General features: G+C 32.5%; 1 protein-coding gene across 1 annotated transcript in view; it reads right to left on the reverse strand.

Moving 5' to 3' along the window:
* LOC144434437 (ceramide synthase 6-like) overlaps positions 1-27,491 on the reverse strand; it is a 46,908-nt gene that overhangs the window by 4,784 nt on the left and 14,633 nt on the right. The gene's annotated exons all lie outside the window — the stretch shown is intronic.

Raw genomic sequence — 27,491 nt, forward strand, 5'->3', positions numbered from 1 at the left:
CAGGATAATCTCTATTTATACTGGATAGTTCTTTACTTCTTTACACATATAAACACTTGTCTCCCAAGAAGTCCAGTGAGGGCCATCCCTCATGGGTTCAGTGTTAATGCAGGAGGAAACCGGAGTACCTGGGAAAAACCTGCGCTGTTCGGAAGAGTCAAACTGAACGACACTCTCCTTACTTACAGCGCGGTAAATTTAATCAAACCCTGAATGGGGTTCGAACCCAACCGCAGTGGTAAGAGGCATGCAAGTGGTTTAACCACTCGGCCACCGACAACCCAATATCATACAATAAAGGTTTACAATTATGATAAATAATAAAACAAATTCATAGTATACGATAGGAGTAAACAAATTGCTTTTCAATCAGTACATAAACCATGTGACCATGTCACACTTGTCTGTACACTCTAACAGTAAATTCTGATCAGTAACTAAAAATATCACAAACAAACATATTCATATGATATTTAAATCTTTGTCATAACAAAACAAAAAAAAATTGCTCAGTAATTATAACTTTAAGCTTTCCATTTAGGATAGTAATTACATGTTGTGAATGGCAGACAACAGACAACATCTAGATCAAAAGAAGAATAAACTAAATTAGACTTCTACATTTGTAAGAACATTTGCCGTCTGTCTGTCTGTCTGTCTGTCTATAATCATTCATCATTGTTCAATGTCACATTCTAAATTATACAGATGACATACAATAGATTCATAACATTTGTTCAATTGCTAGACGGATAAATTACCAATGCTCAGTTGGTTTAATTGTAATAATAATAATATATAGGATTTCATCATTGATTTATATAATTCCTATCCAATATAAAATATTACTAACAGTACAGGTATATCCACTTCTATGCTTACAGTCAAGGTCTATTGTACAAACTTCATAGAATGGTAATTCTGTTTATGTGTGTCATAGAATTAGAACTAGTACCCAGATTTTATGCCGAGGTCAAATTTTCATGGATGGATGGAGAATGGATCATAATGTGTATTGTAATAGTGTAATTAAATTATTAAGAAAATTCCAGCTGTTCACTGTGATTCATAATGATTGCACAAGCATGTCAAATTTGTTTAATATAATAAATTCCAATTTTTTCATTATTCAGCAGAGATAAATACAAATGAATAACCAAATAAAAACACAGGTCAAAAAATTAACAGACAAAAGTATTTTCTGGCTGAATCAGGAAAAATAATGGCAAATAATGTACAAGTGAAAGCTAAATTAACAAATGAAAAAATGAATGTTTTGATTTAAATCACAGCATTCAGTTCAATGATTCAAATGTGTGTACATGGTGTATATAGGTTAAAAATTATGGGGTTTCCTTTTATTCATGCACCCATTTTACAATCACTGCATGATAACTGGGATACATGAGACAACGTTGGTTTTCAAACATCAATAACTGAACAGCTGGATTTTTACAAATCACATCTCTGAATGACCTTTGTAGTGTGCTGTTGTTGCACTGTGTATTGCTAACACCAAACACATCAAATACCAAAGGTTGTGTGTGTAGTGGCAAACTTCATGGTATTTGCCATTTTCTGCATTAGTCATCAGCTGCAGTAACACATTCTTGCCACATGTGAGGAAGCTTCAGATATTATAACACTACATGTTTTGACAAGTGAATTGGGAAACTCTCAAAAAAAAAATACAATTGAAATTCATGTCATTATATAAATCCAAGATTTACAGCATCATATACTTTGCTGTGAACTATTATTTCAAAGCAGACATTCAACAAGTTTTGAAATTAATATTCTAGGTTGAAATTTATAATCATTTGATAGGCATAAACAAATCTTGACTGTAACTTTGGAGGGTCTTATGACCTGCATTAATGTTGGATCTTTTGTGTGGACAGGAAGAAGTTCAATTTGAATCTTCACAAAGCTGACACATTCAGACATTCTGTAATCCACTAATACTCTAGGATTCATTGATCGGATTATAAGTCAACTGATTATAAGTAATCAAGATGACCGAGTTTTTATCAAGATCCAATAAATCCAATTTATTGTGAACAGTTAACATAATTTCATTAATTCATATAATTTATGTAATCCTCAACTTACTGTCAATGTTAATGACACCCCAGATTAGGTACATGTTTTGTATTATTGCAACTACAAATTATAGTCCATCTGTACGTGCTCCGTTCAGATTGCGCAATGAAAATTCATCTAATATCTCTGAGCTAAAATTTCCTAAATCAAGAATTCTGGTTATTAGGATTTTATTTAGAAGAATACTGCAGTTATCTTCCCCATACAGACATTTTATTCTGGCCACTACCATGCTGTCATTGTTATGTACGGTTTGACAATGACAATTTTCTATGACTGAAGGCACTTACTTTGATTGCATATAAATGTACGATGTAATTAATGACTCGATCACATGCTGGCGTCATCAGTGACAGAGGGGAAAAATGCTGTCAAAAAGTGCTGATATCAGGGAAATCTATAACGTATGCTGCGTAGTTGGGCAGTCATCATAGATAACTAGAATTTCTGCATGAACTGACACTAGTAAAATGAATAATGCTGTGCATGCTTCTAGATACACTTATCTAGTGCCTACCCACAACTGGTTACTTGAGGTCTTGAACCTTTTCAGAATAAGTGAAAAAAAATTATATTTCCAGTTGCCTAATAATGTGTATACCATAGTGATATCATAATACTTACATTACAAGACTAAACAGCAATATCTTAGTTTCTCAAATGTGAAAATGTTTTATCTTTAAGGTTAAGGGAGAAAATAACTTCCGACCATCAAATGCTGAATTGCCACTAGCCATTTACCTATAACTGCCTGTGGTAAAATCTGCAAGAGAGCATTGCTTTTTCAAGTTTATTCATGGGGAAAACTGTACGAAAATTATAAGTACATGTAACTTCTAGTATTCAATATGATTTGCCAGAAATATCACATTTGACATACATTTAAAATCATATTTTGGGGTAAAATTTGCCACATATTGGCAAATATGGTTAATATGCAATAATGATTCCACTTTAATATGTGGAATGGTTTGGGATGAAGTTAAATGCAAAATGTGGGAAAACGCTGATAATAATACATTTTGTATTTCATCCAAAACAATGAAATCAAAATCCTCACTTGCTTGTCAAGTAGTCCCCTTTAACAAAACACAGACTTTTCAAAATCAATTGAGCTGTTCAATACAAGTATCTATTAACACTAAAGGAGCTGTAGGTTCACACTAATTTCCTGATTCAGAAATAATTTCACTACACTTAACAAAGTGGTTTTGAATTCCACAATACTACTCTTTCAGTCATACAAATTGAATCTCAAACTTAACCTAACCCTAACTTTGGTAACATTGGTATACAAATTGGCCGACAATTTTCTATCTGTATTTCTGATGTTTCATCAACCCTATTACCAGTTTAAGTGAAGGTGGCATGATTAAATTGCAATTTGAAATACAATATCTAATCAAAACATATATAATATCATCTACATGTAAATGATATTTCTAGGTCTCAGTCTGAGGTCTCTGGGGTCTAATGGGAACTGAATGTGTGTTGGTACTAACTAGTGTCAATACAAAATTAAATTAGACCCATTTCCTATCAATTGGTACCATGATAGAAATTTAATTCTTTCATGTCAGAGATGAAAAATGTGAACTCTGATCATATTGGAAATGAAAGTCAGTAATATTATGTATGAAATATGAACTATTGATCACAATTATGATTGTTATTTCATATTCTGATTGAAAGAGATCTTAATTCGTACATGTTAATAGTGATGTTACTGTTAGAGAGAAACATTAGGTTGTCATATGAGAATGGCAATACGCATCCGTTCATCACAGCTTAAATATTTCACAACATCTCTTGCATGTCAGAGAAAAACATTATGGCCATACATGTATGGCCTGTTGTGATTATGCAATATGATACAATAATTATATAATACTTTCCGTATCTCAAAACATATGTTTATAAGGTAAGAGTTTCAAGTAATGTTCTTCGATACACAACCAAGTTACTTTTTTCATTTTCAGGTTTTGGCAATGTGACTGTTTATTGCCTTCATCAGGACAACTTGATGGTGATAATTGTTCCTTGGCTGTGCATATACTATGATAAACATATTACATGTCAATATCATTTCATATGAAATCTACATGTATTTCCCAGAACTATGCACGACTTGTTGTTTTAAAACTAAGTGATAGACTGAATGTACTGAATGAGCTCAGTGACAAATATATTGTGTGTGAATTACACTGTAGCTCTTTGCCCTTTTCAGCATGTCACAAATGTTTAATAATTCTTAAGTGGAATTCTCTCTCAGTTGTGTCACCTTACAGTATTACATTGTATTTATAAATCATCTACTGAGATTTCTGATAAACTGACAAACATTTGATGAAATATTTCATAATAACAGATAGTGATATCAGAATTTATTCATATTTAAACTTAGAATTTAGATCAGACAGTTGTCCTTCCCACTGTATGTTTTTAAAAATAATATGAGGTGAAACTAGTAATTTGTTTATAAAATTGATTTAAAATCTACAAAATTAAAGAATGTACATCTGAGATATGTAATTAATGAATTTCACTGCAACTGTAGTCTCATCCTAACCCTTCGACAGATGAATGCATACATGTACTTGTACAAACACAATTAGGGAAGATGAAAATAACCTTTGAAAGTAGAAATGTGCAAACATCACCATGTCAGGAACATTGATCTGAATGACCCTAGCCAAAGCAAGCAACTATTTTAACTTCAATAAGTCAAAATTTAATTTGTAACGAAAATTAAAATATGAATGTTTTCACCTTCATGCTCTGGTAAAACACTATCAACATATTCCAAAAAAGAATTTACAATTTGTTGTTTGTCAAACAAATAATCAGTTCTGTATCTGATTTTAGTGTTTACATACACAAATGAAGACCAATCTGATTAAATGTGATGTACATTGTACATGTAGTGTACATGGCATAAGTTCTTTTTGGCTGTTACGTTTACTGTCATTTGTTCTTTTGTGAGCACCTATTACATACATCTGACACAACACCATAGGTTTTCCTGTACCACACATGAGTGCTGAGTGAATTCACTCAACAAATGAGAACGCATAATGCACCAAAACATCCGGATACAGTACTCAGAATGTTCTGTTCATAAAGAGCTTGAGCAGAGAGCACAGACAGCAATGTTATCATAATTGTTTGGTGGTTCTCTTTCTTTCAATTTCGAACATTGAGTGTTATATGTCAGACAAATTCTGGTTGGCTAATCAAAAGTACGAGATTGGGTTCGGGAAAACCGATGGTATTGTGTCAAATGTATGTAACGGCTGTCACAAAAGAACAAATGAAAGTAAACGTAATGGCCAAAAAGAAATCGTACCGTGTACACTACATCAGATTTTAATCAGATTGCACATAGACATGAAGTCAGGGTATATACACAGTCCATCAACTAGTAAAAGGTTATAATTCAGCTTAAAAAAGAACAATTGAAGAGGATGATTGTTACAAATAAAGGTAGAGTGTATATTTTAACTGACATAATAAAAAGTCATACCAATAGAGGCTTTAATGTTTAACAATTAAATAATCCTTACATACAACTTTGGTTCAGGATTGATAAAATTTTCGTTCTGACAAAGATTTCATTTTGTTATCGTCTAGTAGCTGTAGTGTAAAGAGAACTTATAGAGATGTGTCTGTCTAGGCACTTGTCTAAGTGTTTTATGTTGATAATGATCAAAACAAAGTTTTCATCTTCAGAATCTTCATACAGAACACTCTTAATATCACAAATAGGTCTTAAACGCAAAGTTCAATGCACTCAACTGAAAAATGAAATATTGAGTGAATCATTTCTCAGACACCTGGCAATATTTCAGACAGATATCATCATTCCTACACTCAACTGTAAAGTAAAGGTGATTGCAGTGTCAATGATGTCATAACCATTTTTGTGCCTACAGAAATTGCACCTTTGATATTTCTTGTCAGTCGTGTGATGTTGCCGACATCTTATACAAGAATTATACATTAGTACCACCACTATACACTTGAGATGGATTAGATGAAATGCATTAGGTGTAAGACAAATGTAAAGATAGAGATAATGCACATTTGCTAATAGATTCCTGTTCAAATTGTTCAACTGTTGCTAATGGTGACTTACTATTATACTGTTTTGAAATGATTATTATAACCTGAGAGAATTCTAGTTTTGTAGATAACCTGACATAATTCTAGTTCTGTAGGTAACCTGATAAATTCTAGTTTTGGAGATAACCTGACATAATTCTAGTTTTGGAGATAACCTGACAGAATTCTAGTTTTGTAGATAACCTGATAAATTCTAGTTTTGGAGATAACCTGACATAATTCTAGTTTTGGAGATAACCTGACAGAATTCTAGTTTTGTAGATAACCTAACAGAATTCTAGTTTTGTAGGTAACCTGACATAATTCTAGTTTTGTAGATAACCTGACAGAATTCTAGTTTCGTAGATAACCTGATAAATTCTAGTTTTGGAGATAACCTGACATAATTCTAGTTTTGTAGGTAACCTGACAGAATTCTAGTTCTGTAGATTTAAACCTGACAGAATTCTAGTTTTGTAGATAACCTGATATAATTCTAGTTTTGTAGATAACCTGATATAATTAGCTATTTGGTACTTCTAAAACATTGATATAGGAACAGATTAACATTATTGCAGTGAACTTCAAACTTACAAAGTACACATGAAGCATTTGAAAATGATGGATGACTTAAAGTCAACTGCATTGTACTTGGCATCAATATTACTACTGCTATATGGGCTAAGGTGACTGATCCCTACAAGGAGTACACAATCAACACACAGTACTCCTCACTGTCTACAAATGATTACATCAAGGTTTAATGACTATTGATAAATATACAATTGCTCTAGGAGATACTGTACCTGTGGAGAATGGTCAACAAAACCATGGGGGATTCCTGAATGAAATCAGAGATAGCCTGTTTGCAATGTATAAAGCATAGCCAATTCAAATCTCTATTATGACTGAGTCTTATACATGTATGTATATTGAACGCTGCACTCCTTGTCATTTCAGGATAGCGTGACCTTTTAGAAAATAACAACTGATGTTTTAACTAGTTTCTGTTTTGAGCAGTCTGAGCCAGCATACATAAGGCTTCAACTCATCACACAAACCAATGCAACATTCAACTTTTTGTGGTTTCTCAGTGAATTAATACATCTACATGTACATGTTGTATTATCAGGATTTCTACTATATGAACATAAAGTTTAGTAGAAAATATAAAGTAATTATTTGTGAATGTCAAATAAACCAAACAAAGCAGTACATGTATATCCTGAGCTTTTCCTTTGAAATATTAATTCCCATAATCATTTCTGAATAACCAAAAACTTCTTTTGAAGATGAAAATGGAAAACATCAATTGTAATAGTTTGTATTCATTCTTTGTAAAGAGCAAAGTTACATTTGTTGTCTGTGGTTTGCCTTTTATCACCAGCATGTAGCTATTATCTACTGGCTCTCATGTAATCATTTTTAGCTTATTAGCTAAACTGCAAACATATTTTTTGATAAAAACAAAATTTGAGAGAAAATTGACATACGTCTGCTCAGTAGAGGTGTGTAGTAACAAAACCAAGTCTTGCCTTAAGTTATTTTTTGATGGAATATTATATCCTGAATGGGGTTGATAAAATGAGAGTTTATGAGGCAGCCTCCAGATATCAAAGCAGTCTAGTAATGGTGTAGATTTTCCAGGGTCAAAATATACTGATAACATTTTGTGTGTGTTTTATCGGAAACATCATTTGAATGTCTTGTTTGATTTGGGGTCTGATGGGGATCCAGACTGTCTAGATAACAAAATGGCCATAATTTATACAGTGCATATATAATAATGATTTTTATTTTCAAAGATTATTCCCTTGTTGGTGATGTACCGTATCACATTTTCAAGATTATCCCTTTGTTGGTGATGTGTATCACTTTTCAAAGAACCGATAATGATGTTAGAGTCGACGTGGGCTAGTACATCACCACTAATGGATTTCATCTGATGCACATTATCTTCAGTCTCTGAGTGAAATTAGTTGAAAGATTAGTATATTTATATCACACATATTAAACTGTGGATTACAAAGTTTTGGGATGTCGAGTGTAGCACGTCTCAACTAGTACATGTATGATGATCCGACATACGTCATACCGAGAATATTTCAGTTGGGCAGCAAAATGAAACAATAGAATTCACAACCACAAGATTGTAGTAAGATTTCCTTTGTGCATCATCAGACGTGAATAGAAAATAACACAGTCTGGTGAATCCTCATCAGAATGTCTGAACTGAGCTTCTTTGCATATCATCAACAAATTACATGAACACCAACAAAACACACCTATTAACTGCTGAGACCTTGGATTGTCTGTTCCACTACTAACAACTATTATCTGAAATCATCAAAGTCTAGATGTGAGATCTATGTGAAATATATCAAGGTTACTGAAAATACATCAGAAAGAACTTGGAGGTTAGGTCTATGTAATCCATGAAATCTGTGAAAATAGTATGAAATCTCAAAATTCCCTTCCCCATCACACAAATTTGTTCAAAAGATCACATTCTTTGAAATAAATGGGTGGCTATACGCTGTAACACCATATGTCCTAAATTTCATCTAGGAGTACATGCACATGCATAAGTTATGATCGAAATATGAAATTTTGTAAGATCATAATGTCGTTTATGTTTTGTTCACTTGAGACTTGGTATACACAATGTGAATGAGTGTGTCGGCCATTTCAACAGAGTGATATAAAATGTCGTAAGCATCTCTTATCCTCATATGCATTAAAAGACTATCTATACATAATATGTTATCTGCTAGTACATTATTTATTAAACCAATGGTGTATAATCTCTGAATTCATATTTTTTTTAAAAAATATCTATAAATATTATGTGGTTTTCACATTGGTTGTTTGTGTATAGTGGATTTCATATGAAAAGAAGTAAAATATTAAGTTCAAGTATTCAAATTTTATAACGTAATTTCAGCATGGTTCCAGAGCAAGTCCACATACACATACACATACACATGTACATACACATACACATACACATGTACATACACATGTACATGTATAGGAATTTTAACTTTATTATATTCCCACTCTCTGAGTTAATTATTCTGAAATCTTTGCAGATACACATACACATACACATGTACATACACATACACATACACATACACATACACATACACATGTACATACACATACACATACACATACACATACAAATACACATGTACATGTACATACACATACACATACACATACACATACACATGTACATACACATACACATGTACATACACATACACATACACATGTACATACACATACACATACACATGCACATACACATACACATACACATACACATGTACATGTATAGGAATTTTAACTTTATTATATTCCCACTCTCTGAGTTAATTATTCTGAAATCTTTGCAGATACACATACACATACTCATACACATACACATACACATACACATCAGTCGAAAATTTAACGCCCAGCCGGAGTACAAATATACATACACATGTACATACACATACACATACACATACACATGTACATACACATACACATACACTTTCACATGTACACGTATAGGAATTTCAACTTCATTATATGCCCACTCTCTGAGTTAACTATTCTGATTGCAGATACACAAGATTACTACAAATAATTCTGAACCAAAGAATGACAAAATGTTTTTTATTTGCAAGATGTTGAAATCTAACTTTAAGAAATACATATTTGAGTAAAAACAAAACAAGTTAGCATTAAGTTAACGAACAGTTTAAATCTATTTGACCAAAATCATATTTTTGACCCATGCCATCCATTTTTACTTTACACAATCATCTCAATTTACACAAACATGTATATTCACACTAAAAAGTGTCATTCCTTGGTGATCAGCCGAATTATTTTTTAACTTTGTCATTTACGACCATTGACTAACAATAAATTCTAGTACAGACCTCATTTACAATCTACATACTAAGTATTGGTTCATATTACTTTTCTAACAATTTTACATCTGGCTACAGAGAACATCTGAATCAAATAACATAAATAAACCTAACATTTTCTCATTTTATGTCTTTTGACCAAAAATGACATTCCTTTACTAATATACATGTACACATTAGAGAAGTACCTTGGATATTGTCATCTAGACATACTAGAAACAGTTTCATCAAATTTCAGACAAATTTAAATATCAAGTTGTAACTTTTGACTAAACACAACTTTTTTTTCAACCTTAATTTACATATTCAAGTAATGATCCAGAAGTATTAAGTAAAAATCACCATATCCTGTCCAACAATTAGCTTTGAAATGACCAAAATACAAACTTTGAAGTTATAACACACAAAGAATTTCATTTTTTTGCATTAAGCTTTCAATCATTTAACTAAGAAATTCATTCAGCTATCTTTCAACACTATTTCATGGTCAAACTACTCAAAATTGATTCTATAACAGAAACAGAGAAAAATGCTGTCCTAAAGGATAACATTTCTCAGTATAAAGTTCATTTGATTTCTCATCTGTTGAGAGTAATAGCTATACCCTGCATGACAGCTCAGCAATTACTTGTCTTAATTGCACCAATGGATTTTAATATCATATTGAGGTAACAATGTGTACTGCCTACAATCAAATACGTTTCTATGAAGAAACACTGAGTTACTGTCAACACTGAAAGCCATTAGACTGTCTGACATTTAGTGACATTTATTTTGACATGGATTCAGGTCTCCTTTACTTCTAATACAGTTTAGAAATTGAATTCAGCAAGTCTATAACGGAAATCGTTGCATTCTAATGAAAGGAATCCAAAATGATGCCATAGGAATTTGCGAGACAATCTTTCAGTTAAATATCCTTCATCCATAGCATTTCAAATACTTAATTCAGCAAACCACTTGGCTTCAGACAGTGTTGACATGGCAAACAAAGATATAGTTATTCAATGAGAAAAGGTACATGTACAATAAGGCTACATTTTTGTAAGTTAGTGAAAATGAAGAACCTTTGAAGAAAATTTCAGGGAGTCTTGACTTAAATATAAGGCGTACACCTTATGAGGATCTGGATTTCAAGAATTTTCAAGCACTGACAAAACGTTTTTGTTTTTAATAAATAATTTCACTGAAATTATTGATCCTTTAAATTAGTTTGACATCCAGGTATGGGCAGATTGCAGATTATCAATGTCTCAATTGTTCCAGTTGAATAATTCTACAGGCCTCCAAAGATCCTAAATTACCAGTTTTCAATTATTAATAACATAATTACATCTGACACCTCTGGTTGTAATATTATAGTGATATGTTCTCTTATTTGATCTTGCTTGTGCTAGGAATGTGAGTGGATGAGAAGAACAGATAAGGGGTGGAAAAAAGAAATATTCTGTATACATTTGGTGGTACAGTTGGTAACAATCATACATGTACATTAGAGAACAGAGTCATGCACTGACCTTTTAGTCTAACCCTAGGATAATTTCATTCACACACTGACCTCAGAAAGCCTGACCAATTTGAAAATAAGTGAGGTAATTATATACATGTACATGAAGCTTTGAAGCTTTCTTTTTTGAGAAACCTGACATTCATGATCAAGGCTAAATTGTCCTTTATGTATGTTTGATGCATGGTGGTACCATAATCATGGTAATGTCATCTTTTGCTCAGAGTTCTCCAGTGAAATTTATGAGAACTGTTCTGTTCACTGAATTTCATTTTCTTTAGGGTGCTGTTTGTATGCCAGTGTAGTGCTTTACAAGGGATATACCACATGTAGGTACAATTAATGTACATGTATGATCTAAATAATAGCAATGAATGAATCTATTTGGTATAAAATGGAAGTAGACTGTATTTAAACTTTCCACTTGAAAGATGTGTACAATGGACCATAATGATAATTACAGGACATAAGGAAAACACAGTAAGTAGTAAAATACATGGTCCATTTTAACTGTAAATACCTTCTCCTTCACCAGATTCAAGTACTGTGGGCAGCATAGCCATCGTTTACATTTATATTGATCACATTGGGAATTATGTACATGTACATGTAGGTATGGAACCCATCTGACCTAGGTATAACAGCTATTTATCTAGTATAAGTGGATGAAACCAAAATAACTCATCCTGCCCAGCAAGTCATGAACCACATTAAATTTGATTACAGGCATCAGGTTCTGTAAATTGCTCATTATCACATTGATGAGCTGGCCAACATACAAGTTCTGACATTTATTACACCTTTCAGTTGTTAATTAAGGTGCACACTGTGAATGTTTTAAGTGACAGATGTTGTTAGTTGCAAGTTAAGTACATGTACAGAACAGTGCTAATAATTTCACCTGATAATTATCAAGACTCTAATATGGCAAAGAGGCAAAGTAAGAAAGGAAGAATCTAAAATATATAATTGGAAATTCACAATAGATAAAATTCTATTCTCTGAGTAATGGATATATAACAGAATGATTCAATATTTAATATCCAAATTTCAACTACTGGTACAATTAATGTAAATAACTTTATAAAAGGGGACAATAATCACCAGGCTTTACAAGGATCTCTGCTAAGCAACAAAAATAACTGGCACCATTATTGCTGGATGTTATTAATTGTTATCACCAATAATGCTATTTTTGTACACTATTCATCATACAAAGTAGTTTCTAAGAAATTCTATATTAGTTCTTTGGCTAGGTGTTCATACATTTGTACGTACATGTATGCATGTAGGAACCATCTGTACAGAGATGAGTTGGTTTCATTTATGTAATATTTACAATTATGAGTTCAACAAGTTAATAACTGTTACTTCAAGTTTGATTACAACAGTAAGACTAGATGTGGATACAAAATTACATGTTGAACACATCCCTGTTTGAAGTCTCATATCTTAAACAGATGGAGTGACCTAGTATTGATAACATTTTTTGTATGAAATTATTGTATGTTGATATCAAAACACTGGTTAAATGGAATATTCCAGAACCCAAGAACCAAATTTATTGTCTTAAAGTATGCCTGTTCTAGCTGTGTTTCTTTCTTTGTAAAACCTGTTCTGTGATCTATAATACATGTATATGTTGTTTGACAATTACAATATATGTTCACTGAGTGATTCAAAATATTTGTTAGGCATGAACTTTTAAATGCCATGTTAAATCATTATTGCTATGTTTTGTATTATTCTTTTTTACATTTGATAACTTAAAAGTTATGTATTAATTTTAAGTGATCTTTATAATATCTACAATCAAGCCCCATGTATTGCTACAATGTATACAGACATTGTGAGCTCTACTCGTGCAGTTATTTTCCATATTATGTCCTGGGATAACTTTACCCAAATAAAGTCATGCACTTCATGTGTATTAATCTGCTTAATGATATGCCCTTATCATAATTTTAATGAAACAGTACTTTAACTTTCAATATCAAATCCAACACTGTATTATCAAAAATGTGAAAATTATTCATTTCAAATGTATCTTCCCATTTCATAGGGTATGTGATAAATATTGACATCCCAGCCCAGACACTGATTTTGCCAACATCAGGCTGGTAGTACTTGACTTACAAGCCCTCCTAATCTGCCATACACCCACAGTCTGATCCGCAAAACCCATATCCAGTCTGTTAAGATTATTACACAATTATGAGTATAATTCCCTTCCACAGAATTATTCTGATCAATGCATGTATCAAATAATATGTTTTAATGTCACATACGTTTCTTGATATTCTCTGATTTAATGTCCCTGTCAGTAGAAAGCAATTTGATATTCTTCTTAAAGTTCTGGGAAATAATCCATGAAAGCTGATCATGAAATGCTCCTGGTATATTGAGCTCATTCACTGTGACATTAATATCTTAGTTTGTAGCTTAGCAAATCTTTACAACTCTCCCTTCCTTCGAAAAGCATATCTATATCTTGCCTGAAATGTTACACTCTTTGTCATAAAAGTTTAGTATTTGCCGGGGTGTTTGAGACACACACAATCCTTTTTTGAGACACACACAATCCTTGTCATAAGAGCTTAGCATTTGAGGATTTATGCAACAATTTACTCTAAAACAGGACACATCAAAAGATGCCGCATCAGTCTAAGGTGACAATGTTGGAAAACACAAACTTATGGTCTATCGACTCGTGTTGATGCAACCTTTGATGTCTTCTGTTTTACAGTAAATTGTTGCAGAAAACCCCAAATGCTAAGCTCTTATGACCAGAATTGAGGTGTTCAAGACATACTGAATCCTGGTCATAAGAGCTTAGCATTTGAGGATTTTATACAAAAATTTAATCTAAACCAGAAGACATCAAAAGTTTTGTCAATGTGTATGGACAGAGCAGTCAGTCTATGTGATTGATGTTTTTATTGACCATAGAGCAGTTTCATTGTACGTCCTATGCGTCCTTTAGTGGGACTCATTGCTCATGCTGGACTGGTAACACTTCATGTATTCTTTACTGACGTGTTTTAAAAAAACGTCTTCTACTCCTTGCACCTAATCTTGTCCAACTGTTCATCCGGCCATATACATCTGTCTTGCTAATTTTCGGTCTGGTTGACAAGTTGGCCTTAGTCTACCTGAAGATGTGAAGGACTATCACTACTACACCATTCCCCTACGCAAACATTTTGATTTTTTTAATTTTTGCTTGTCTACCTCGAGAAAGAACGAGTGAAATTTCAAAAAATAGACACAGAATAGTGTAGTAGCGTTAGTATTTCATGTCTACAGGTACACTAAAGTCAGCCTGGGTTTATATAATACTTGCATCCAATATAAATCCAACATAAAAGTAAGGTATACATTGAGTTTAAAATAATAGGCACAAGAAATGCACACATCTGACTGGATATTCGTCACTGAAATACACATGAAAAAATGCACCATGCTAGTCCTGCTTACAGACGGAGTAATTCGGGACTCAATTCTGACAACTGTCCCTCCCTTCTGTTGAGGGACAGTCATTATTGCATCCCATAATCTATACATGTACCATCTGCAAGCAGGACTACCAGGGTGCTGGATGTTCGTCACTGAAATCACAGGCAAGTTTCTTCCTCGTTTATGCTGAAATACACTACCAGAGTGCAGGATGTTCACTGAAATACACTATCAGGCCGCTGGATGTTCGCCACCAAAATGACTTTTGCGTAGAACTGACTGCTATGTATATCTACACTAACACATCTTTTGATGGTCATAAATGCTTAGCATAGCTATGCAACAAGTTACTCAAAAACAGAGTGAGTGGACTGATGATAAGTTTATGTGGTCTCAAACACCACATGAAGTTGTAACAGTGTACAAGGCAGAATGCTTTTAAAAGTTGCCTCAGACTGATGCATTTTTTGATGTGTCCTGTTTTAGAGTAAACTGTTGCATAAAATCCTCAAATGCTAAGCTCTTATGACACAGGATTCTGTCTCAAACATCCAAATGCTGTAAGCTTTTATGATAAAGAGTGTATAATAACTAGTGACTAATGCAGAGTTTGTCCAGTATTGATTCAATAAGGCCATCTATAAAACAGATCATGTCAGTTTATATGTACAAACTAAATGGTCAAGAGACTAACAGTAATGGTGTTGGCGAAGTCTTAGCTAGCTTCATGTTGATATGACAAATACTGAGTTTTCTTTAGTTGGTATTAAAGCTGAATTATTACAAGTACAATATAGCAGGCCTCTAAAGAATAAAATAAAATCTATGGGGAGTGTAGGATATTGACCTCTTCAATAATGAATTACTAGATTATCCAGGTGTGTATACATGTATTGTGGTACACTTGATACATGTAATGCCCTGCAGAAAATTGCGTGTGATATACAAAGTCTATACAAAATATTTAGAATTGGAAACTTGTCAACAAAAGAGCACATGAAATACCTACATGTACATGTAGCATGTTTATTTCACAACAGTCAAGAATACATGTACAGGTAAAATCCTACAATGAAAATGTGACTATAATTGGAGATCACTTTGGATATTAAGACCTTGTAAATAGTGTTACCCACAAATTTACACTTAGATCACCTGTCTTGAGTTTGTAGTAATGCTTTGTGATAAATGATACTTGGCACTTCACAGATAGACTGACCTATAACATATCTCAAAATTGATAATGTGTTATATTGATTGATGTATCGTACTTGACACAGACTCAGATAAATTGTCTTTGCTGACATACAGTATATAACTACATGTATACACACTTAGTGATACTTCAATGCTCCCTGAGCTTACATACATGTACAGGTACTTACTTTACGCATGAATTTATAGATGCAGTTTATGTCCTAGCTGACTTTAGATGGTTCTGATGAGTTCATTTCCCATTGTACAGAATGGCACCTCATGGAATTATCAAGTCTATAAGCTTTTTCTTTCTCAAAAGTATGTCATAATACATTGGGCAGTTCTGTTTTTATTCCATGGGATTCTGAATACAGATGAGTTGTTTCTAAGGAAGCTGTGTTTCCAGGTTGTCTTAATCTTTGTTCGGTTGTGTTCATGGATGAATATCAAGTTATTACATCTTACACACTGAAAATGAATCTGGGCTATCGAGAAAAGACAAACTGACAGAATTTGATCAAGATGACATACAATATGATGAATAATACACAGAGAGAAAATTGGGATCACTACAATACAGATACCAATATCTTTTTACAAATTGTGACACAGAATTTACATCTGCCTTCAAAACTGAAGGCTAGATATACTTATTTATTTATTTTCTTTATCTTTGGTAGCTTCTTGAGTTAGTAAGTACTTCTTTCAAAGGAAGCTGAGACTAAAAAGGTCATAACAGATACAAATACAGACCAAGGACATCAGACATGAACCTGGTGGAATAGTAATACTTCTGATATATGTATACAATGATGGAGAATGTTGCAAAAAAGATTACTCAGTCTTGGCATTTGTATCAAATCAATGTTTAATTTTTTAAGGAAAAGCATTCTTGAACAACGCAATAATTCAAAAAATATTGCCACTGTTGGGAAAATTGTGAATCTTGTATTGATACTTTCCATTGGAAGCTTTTCACAATGATCCAAGGGATATCATTTCTTTGAAATATCAAATTTTGTTGTGAGACAATTTGATATTATAACCTCTCTTTTGTTATTTAAAAAAAAAAAAATAACCGTTTCTAAGAAGTGATCTTGCAAATATCCTGAAAACTAATTTTGCAAATGCTTGTAGAGAAATCAAATATCAGGCATGTGATATTGTGAATCAATCTCCTTGTACTTCCAAGAATCACGTAGTACTGATAACCCTTGCATGACATGATTACACATGCTGAGATTACATTTGGAACACATATATACAGCTTTCTGAACATTCATGTCCATGTACATCTAATACTCTTAAAAAGTCCAATCCCATCAAACAGTGTGAAATGATTAAATTTTGGAAATGCAGACCTGAGGTATAATCATGCACTATCAGGCTTCAAGTGATTATATTGAACAAATTTTACCTGAATTGATGATAAGGATGTCATCAGTTAATTTGATCTCCAATTGAAGAAAATGAGTAGACGACTTAAGAGGATAAAGATCAGTCATCTCTACTAGATATTGTTGTTTATGCAGCTTTAGTACATGTAGTAGTTTTTGTGAAATACCGTCGAAGACACATGTGAGGATAATTGTTTGCATCGGCTCTATACATGCATGTACACTCTTGTTTTCTGGTATATTACATGTAGTTGAGAAAAAACATTGCCATTCTTTTCTTCAGATGTCAACACACATCAAAGACTGTGTTCTTTACTGGACTATACACTTGTAAACAATATGGCAGCAGGAGAATATAACTCAGCTCTACATATTTCATCTCTGACTTTGTTATATTTAAACAGTCACTGCTGTGTAACAAATTAGATTACAATGAAAACAATGAATGTTTGCAAATTATAGTAAAGACTTAAAGCTTGTGATCAAAGCTATTATGCAATGTTTATATTGGTGATTACACTTCACTCAGGATAGGATAATTGGAAATCAATGTCTGCCTAGTTTATTGACATTTTAGAATCATGAGACTTAGGGGCAATAATTGTCAACTGGTTCAGGAATGACTGAGGAAAGTTTATACTTTGAATGAAATGTTTAAATGTTCACCACCTAGACTTGATAAATTTCAGCCTGAGTACTCTGATTATAACCCAATATTGTAATCTTCATGTTCATAGCTACTCATGTAAAATATCATCATTTTTATCTAGCGTTCCACAAATACATTTATCGTATTAAATAAACTGTAGTTTGTTGAAAACAAAACAATTTATTAAAAATAAAAAAATAAAAAAATAAAAAATTAATGATGTGTTTTCCCTTTCATAGCAGGAATACATTTGTATGTTCATTGATTTACACATTATATATATACCATTTATATAAAAAGTGGGATCTTTGTGTATTTCAATGGATGTATCCATTTAGTTTCCCTAATACAGAAACATATCAATGACACCTGTCCACATACAAGTACCACTACCATTTTCTGGTCTTTGATAAGGATGACTTTAGCCAAGACTGAAACAAATCTGGAAAGAATAAATCAACTTTTGTCTAATAAAACATGCAATTTAAATATATATTAATTAAAATCACAACAACAAGAAATTAATCACATTTAGTTGTTTACTGCAGACAGAAGATAACTTTTACATGTACATTGTACATTGTACACGTACACGTACATGTACATGTATTTTTTAATTTTTTTTATATCAAATGCTAAAGTGAACAATAGCTCATAAGACATGGCCAGGTCATGCACAGATATAGACAGCAAAACACTATATAAGTAAACCTCATGAGTCAAAGCAGTGGTTCACAGCAGTGTAGGAGTACATGTATGTCAGAGTAATCCTCTGCTACTTTTAGGGTTCTTTTCCATGTATGTGTACCAGTTATAGTAATGCCTACATCACTGCTCCTGTAATAAATTGCAAGTGAATGTACATTGATTCCAATCTCAAAATCAATAACCCATGGACTTTGATTGATTTTCTCTTATAACAAGCATCTGATGGATCCTGTTTGAGTAGCAAGTATCTGATAACGCTTTGATTAAAAGACAACACCTGTCAGACATTTGACATTGATCATAAAAAGTTTCATCTCCAGATATCTGTTTAATGAGATAAGAAGCAATTCTTTGATGGAAGTAAATGACATGTCAGTCTTGTAGCTTGAGCTGTGGCTGGATTACAAATTCTACAATCTTTAACAAAACGTTGAGGAAATCAAGAGCTAATCAGTATTTCCTCTGATCAAAATACTAATCTAGCTTTTCTCAATCGCTAGGGAATATACTATGGCAACTTTACAATCAGAGAATGAAATGGTTGATAAAAGTGATTGATGTACTACATGGATTAACCTGTTGGTCTTTATGTCATGTGATATAGTATTGTATAATGCAATGTAATAGTAAAATGTCATGTGTACATGTAATTCAACGTCATGTAATTCAATGTCATGTAATTCAGTGTCATGTAATTCAATGACATGTAATTCAATGTCTTGTAATTCAGTGTCATGTAATTCAGTGTCATATAATTCAGTGTCTTGTAATTCAATGTCATGTAATTCAGTGTCATATAATTCAGTGTCATATAATTCAATGTCATGTAATTCAGTGTCATGTAATTCAGAGTCATATAATTCAATGTCATATCATTCAGTGTCATGTAATTCAGTGTCATATAATTCAATGTCATGTAATTCAATGTCATGTAATTCAGTGTCTTGTAATTCAGTGTCATATAATTCAATGTCATGTAATTCAGTGTCATGTAATTCAATGTCTTGTAATTCAGTGTCTTGTAATTCAATGTCATGTAATTCAATGTCATGTAATTCAGTGTCATGTAATTCAGTGTCATGTACCGGTAATTCAATGTCATGTAATTCAGTGTCATGTAATTCAATATCATGTAATTCAATGTCATGTAATTCAATGTCATGTAATTCAATGTCATGTAATTCAGTGTCATGTAATTCAATGTCATGTAATTCAATGTCATGTAATTCAATGTCATGTAATTCAGTGTCATGTAATTCAGTGTCATGTAATTCAATGTCATGTAATTCAATGTCATGTAATTCAATGTCATGTATATCAATGTCATGTAATTCAATGTCATGTATATCAATGTCATGTAATTCAATGTCTTGTAATTCAGTGTCATGTAATTCAGTGTCATGTAATTCAGTGTCTTGTAATTCAGTGTCATGTAATTCAATGTCATGTATATCAGTGTCATGTAATTCAATGTCTTGTAATTCAGTGTCATGTAATTCAATGTCATGTAATTCAGTGTCATGTATATCAATGTCATGTAATTCAGTGTCATGTAATTCAATGTCATGTAATTCAATGTCATGTAATTCAATGTCATGTAATTCAGTGTCATGTAATTCAGTGTCTTGTAATTCAATGTCATGTAATTCAATGTCATGTAATTCAATGTCATGTAATTCAATGTCATGTAATTCAGTGTCATGTAATTCAATGTCTTGTAATTCAATGTCATGTAATTCAGTGTCATGTAATTCAATGTCATGTAATTCAATGTCATGTAATTCAATGTCATGTAATTCAATGTCATGTAATTCAGTGTCATGTAATTCAATGTAATTGATTATTCCAAGTATACAGTCATGTAATTCGATACAATAAATCTATCTCAGTATAAATTATCAATATTCATTGATGTAGAATAAACCTGACTCAAAACACACTGTAAGACAGATAATAAACTCTTAAAATCAACATTGTTACTGATATCAAACATCCTATGAAAAATGACTACATGTAATTACAAAACAAAGGTCAGTGGCATTGATTTATATTAGCCTCCAATCAATTATGCAAATATATTCATGTCAAAAGAATGGGACATTTCACCTTCAGAATTATAAACTCAATTGAACAGTGTTGGTTGCCATGGAAAGCTGTTGTAATTGGAAATAAGCCAACAATTACCACACAGGCATAGGAGTCATTCACCTTTGAGCAACAGGGTAATTATGTTGAGAAAAATAATGACTTTGACATGTAGTATCCATAGCAACAGCATCTTGATCTGAGAATTTTCAGATATTCTTCATCACAGGGATTCAGTGATTGTGAAATTATCTAAAGGTTAAGTTATTCTACAGCATTTCACTTTCTGAAAGATTGACTGAAAATATAAAATTTGGCTGAGCTATTTTCTCAAAAAGCATGAATCATGAAATTGAGAAGTAATCAAAGTACAGCTGGTTTAATCAAGATAAAGAGTTCTTTAATCATGTAGACACCTTTTTTTTCATGTATTCAATTCATGTACTTGTACATGTAAAGGTTATCCCATAGGCAGTGATTTAAGTAACACAGGATTCCTCCCCAATGTATGATGCAGACATTTGTATACATTTTTATTTTGTAAATATTCCCAAGACATTTTCATCTTGTTTTACTCAACTTCTAGTTATCTGTATACAAACAAATACCTCCACCCCCTTCAGTAGAGACAAGATTAAGTTTGTGTACCAACATCTATATTTTTTCCACAGTGCCATGCAAATTATTTTGTACCAAGTTTGAATAAACAAAATCTTTCAGACTGCAAGCCAATCAAACAAGATTTTAGAATCACATGCTTCAATTACAAAATACATCATAAATAGGGTTTTTTTTGGTGAAAAAAATTAAATAAGAGTTGATTAACTTTAAATATGTCTTGTCTTAAAACTGCAGATTCTTACCCTTATAGTTTAACTTTGACAGTGACACTAAGTTTATCAAAGTCTACTCAGATTGTACTGTCTATCATTCTTACAAGCAAGTACTTGAAATTTCTTCTACTGACGCAAACAAAAAGGGAGCATACATTAGTTAGCATTGATGATAAAGGATAGTGGTTTTATCATAATATTCTACTTGCTTTTAGTACTTTTTTACCCTGAAGAATACCTCCCATGTGAGGTTGAAATATCAAGAATAAAGTTTTGACGTAGCGTGTCGACTAAAGGACTTATCAACTTTTTATCGAACCCAATACATATACATGTATATGCACAAGTCAATCTCTTCAAATTGGCTTGTCATTGTGGTTGGACTGTCTGCAGTTTTTGTAACAAACTACTAGTAATCTATTGAATTGGATTGACAGCTGAGATCAGTGTATTGATTATTTTATAACAAGATCAAATATTTGCTAAATTAAATGTTGTATTGATTTGAACTTGCATACTGTACATGGTGAATCCTTGCACCCACATATGATAAAATTGTATCAAATTCTTGGCAGGTAGATGTATATGTACATTTGTCAGCAGAAGTCAAAACACGCCACAATTGTATGTACATGGTCAAACATAACCATTAGCTTTATTTTGAGATGTATTTGCTATAGCACTGTCTACATATCTACCATCTATCAAAAACGTGAATTAAACCTGTCCAATACATGACTAAATATTAACTCATATCATGGCAAGACAATGACAAGCTTTCCCCTTTATTACCTGGAAACATAATTTCAATAAATAATTGACTAATTTTTTGCCATTCATCATTTTTGACATGTAGTTATGATATTGTAATTATTAATTCCCAGGGTAGTACTTACACTGTAATTTCCTATCATTTTGTATTAGAATTTAACTGGGTGAATTGAATTGAAAGTGTGGCATACAGAAAGTGCTTGCAACTGTTTGCAGACAGACATGTAGACAGTATTAATCATACCAATGAGTGATAACCTTCAATGAGGTAGGCAGACAACAATTTATAGCAGAGAGATGTGGCACATTCAGGTGCTGTTTAATGCAAATTAACATAAATGACTAACAAAATTTTATTAAACGGGTTCTCTATTTGAAAAAATAGCAAAATCAAAGGGAATCTGATAAAAGTAACACTGCAGACTACATGTAACCTAGCAGACTACACGTAACTGAATAGCAGACTACTTTGCACATACAATGTAACCCTTTGGTGCTGAGACATTATCGGCCAAGGACATGGACCTAAAGTGGTACATATTTTATGAGTTATTAGTAATGTCGTATATTACAGTGTATGTGTGTGACTGTGTGTGTGTGTGACTGTGTGTGTGTGTGTGTGTGTGTGTGTGTGTGTGTGTGTGTGTGTGTGTGTGTGTGTGTGTGACTGACTCGGCACTTGACGGTTTTCCAACTGATGACATTTTGTTGGGTTCTAATGTACACCTTCACCCAACTCAATTATAATTTTCAAAAGTCCCTGCGGTTCATACACTTTTTGAGATTCTGAATGTGAAGGAAATTTGATGTTAGAATATTTTGTAATATATTATATTCACTGTGTTATGCAAATTATTTCTGAGAACTGTTACTAACATAGACAAGGAACTCTTACATCATAAATATTGTACACTTTAATTTTGACATGATGATCATACAAGAATGAAAAATAAATGTTAGAATCTATCCTCAAATCTTTTTATAACTATACATATTGTTGTTCTCTCCTAATGATACGTGAAAAATGTCTGTAAATTATGCGAAGATTAATATGACAATATACAGATCTATGAAATTCTAAACTATATTACATTATGACACATTCAATTGTGCCAAATGTCTTATACAGTCTTATAGTATACAGTGGCTGACAATATCAGTTTGTTTATTAAGTGACCTACATATACTGTAAGTTATGCAACCCCTTATTAAAAAAGACATTTTGTTCAATTCTAGTATCACTTACGAATGTGTTCATAAAAATAGAACCTTGATCAGTGCACGGTATATGATGGGGATTCTCATGTTTTTAAACTACATGTACGAATACAATACTTGTTATTTTAGATGATAAATACTCTTATTATTTTTCAGCAAAAACTAAACAGATAAATATGATACGTTTTTTTCAACCATGATATTGCATTAAATTATTTACTAGGTCTAAATAATCAGAGTATATGCTTCAATAAGTCAATACAGCCTTAAGGGGTACTTATACTACAACACAAACTTAAGGGGTACTATACTACAACACAAACTTAAGGGGTACTATACTACAACACAAACTTAAGGGGTACTATACTACAACACAAACTTAAGGGGTACTATACTACAACACAAACTTAAGGGGTACTATACTACAACACAAACTTAAGGGGTACTATACTACAACACAAACTTAAGGGGTACTATACTACAACACAAACTTAAGGGGTACTATACTACAACACAAACTGAGTAGTTTCTTTTTATGTTGCACTCAAGCCAATCAAAATAAAATGTCAGTAGCATGTTTAAAATGATAACTGAACAATCTAATGTCAGTCTAGAATCTAAGCATAACTGAACAATCTAATGTCAGTCTAGAATCTAAGCATAACTGAACAATCTAATGTCAGTCTAGAATCTAAGCATAACTGAACAATCTAATGTCAGTCTAGAATCTAAGCATAACTGAACAATCTAATGTCAGTCTAGAATCTAAGCATAACTGAACAATCAAATGTAAGTCTAGAATCTAAGTATAACCGAACAATCTAATGTCAGTCTAGAATCTAAGCATAACAGAACAATCTAATGTCAGTCTAGAATCTAAGCATAACTAAACAATCTAATGTCAGTCTAGAATCTAAGCATAACTGAACAATCTAATGTCAGTCTAGAATCTAAGCATAACTGAACAATCTAATGTCAGTCTAGAATCTAAGCATAACAGAACAATCTAATGTCAGTCTAGAATCTAAGCATAACTGAACAATCTAATGTCAGTCTAGAATCTAAGCATAACTGAACAATCTAATGTCAGTCTAGAATCTAAGCATAACTGAACAATCTAATGTCAGTCTAGAATCTAAGCATAACTGAACAATCTAATGTCAGTCTAGAATCTAAGCATAACTGAACAATCTAATGTCAGTCTAGAATCTAAGCATAACAGAACAATCTAATGTAAGTCTAGAATCTAAGCATAACAGAACAATCTAATGTCAGTCTAGAATCTAAGCATAACTGAACAATCTAATGTCAGTCTAGAATATAAGCATAACTGAACAATCTAATGTCAGTCTGGAATCTAAGCATAACTGAACAATCTAATGTCAGTCTGGAATCTAAGCATAACTGAACAATCTAATATCAGTCTAGAATCTAAGTATAACTGAACAATCTAATGTCAGTCTAGAATCTAAGCATAACTGAACAATCTAATGTCAGTCTAGAATCTAAGCATAACTGAACAATCTAATGTCAGTCTAGAATCTAAGCATAACTGAACAATCTAATGTCAGTCTAGAATCTAAGCATAACTGAACAATCTAATGTCAGTCTAGAATCTAAGCATAACTAAACAATCTAATGTCAGTCTAGAATCTAAGCATAACTGAACAATCTAATGTCAGTCTGGAATCTAAGTATAACCGAACAATCTAATGTCAGTCTAGAATCTAAGCATAACTGAACAATCTAATGTCAGTCTAGAATCTAAGCATAACTGAACAATCTAATGTCAGTCTAGAATCTAAGCATAACTGAACAATCTAATGTCAGTCTGGAATCTAAGCATAACTGAACAATCTAATGTCAGTCTAGAATATAAGCATAACAGAACAATCTAATGTCAGTCTAGAATCTAAGCATAACTGAACAATCTAATGTCAGTCTAGAATCTAAGCATAACTGAACAATCTAATGTCAGTCTAGAATCTAAGCATAACAGAACAATCTAATGTCAGTCTAGAATCTAAGCATAACTGAACAATCTAATGTCAGTCTAGAATCTAAGCATAACTGAACAATCTAATGTCAGTCTAGAATCTAAGCATAACTGAACAATCTAATGTCAGTCTAGAATCTAAGCATAACTGAACAATCTAATGTCAGTCTAGAATCTAAGCATAACTGAACAATCTAATGTCAGTCTAGAATCTAAGCATAACTGAACAATCTAATGTCAGTCTAGAATCTAAGCATAACTGAACAATCTAATGTCAGTCTAGAATATAAGCATAACTGAACAATCTAATGTCAGTCTAGAATCTAAGCATAACTGAACAATCTAATGTCAGTCTAGAATCTAAGCATAACAGAACAATCTAATGTCAGTCTAGAATCTAAGCATAACTGAACAATCTAATGTCAGTCTAGAATCTAAGTATAACTGAACAATCTAATGTCAGTCTAGAATCTAAGCATAACTGAACAATCTAATGTCAGTCTAGAATCTAAGCATAACTGAACTTTACTGCTGTTTTATTGGAGTCCAAACCCAAACAACTTGAAACTGAATTTGAATGTTTATTTCAAAAGAATAGGGGCACACCAAAACTTAACTCTGTACAATATGTACTTAAGTTGAAATATTAACACTTTAGGGACCAGGATAACTTTTATACAGCATAAATGTGTCAAAGAAGGCTTGTATTTATCCACCATTATATATCCCAGTAAATTCATACACTGGAGATATACATATGTATGCTATATTGCCCAATCTGAGTTATTTCCCTTTTCTCCACTCAATTAACCTGCAAGACCTTTCATGTCCTCTCACTTCATTGACCTTTATCTTAAATTCATTTTTTTACTTATAATCAATGATTTCCCCTAGTCAATTTTGACTTTTATTGCATCAATATCCATGTAGTCTCTTGGTGAATGGAGAAACTATCTAAATTGACCTCACAGGACTAAAGTGAATCATTCAGCTGCAGTTGTGTCATACACCAGTGTGTGCAGTAGACACCTAGGAAAATCATCTGTCACTTGATTTACAAGTAACTTCCATTGCTTGGAGGATTGAGGAAAGGTTCGGCATGAATGGGCAAGCCTATGATACTGCAATGATCCTACACTGTTCTCAACATACTTTGACATTCTGGTTTAAGAGCTAAGCATACTGTAACTTTTATATCGTAAATTTTCAGTGATGTTCACATTCTCTGATCATGACCTTGACCTCAATTCACTTGGGGATGTTTCACTGAATGCCTGAAAACTTGGACAAAACAAATACTTGTGTAATTCAGTGATCAAAGCAGCTGAACAAGCATTTTCATAATTAGTCAGGTGCGGCCTCTTTCTGTAATGAGATACCAGATACCCCAGCTATTCTTAAGATCATGGTCATCACTCCAAAGGTCCCCAGGGACAAACACAAGATGCACATTCTATCATACTCTTGAGATCAGAAAGATGTTCATAGATACACTTTCCTCCAAATACAAATGTGAATAGTTTTGTCTTACAGTATTA

Source organism: Glandiceps talaboti, chromosome 4, assembly GCF_964340395.1.
Source record: "Glandiceps talaboti chromosome 4, keGlaTala1.1, whole genome shotgun sequence".
NCBI classification, from domain to species: Eukaryota; Metazoa; Hemichordata; class Enteropneusta; family Spengelidae; genus Glandiceps; species Glandiceps talaboti.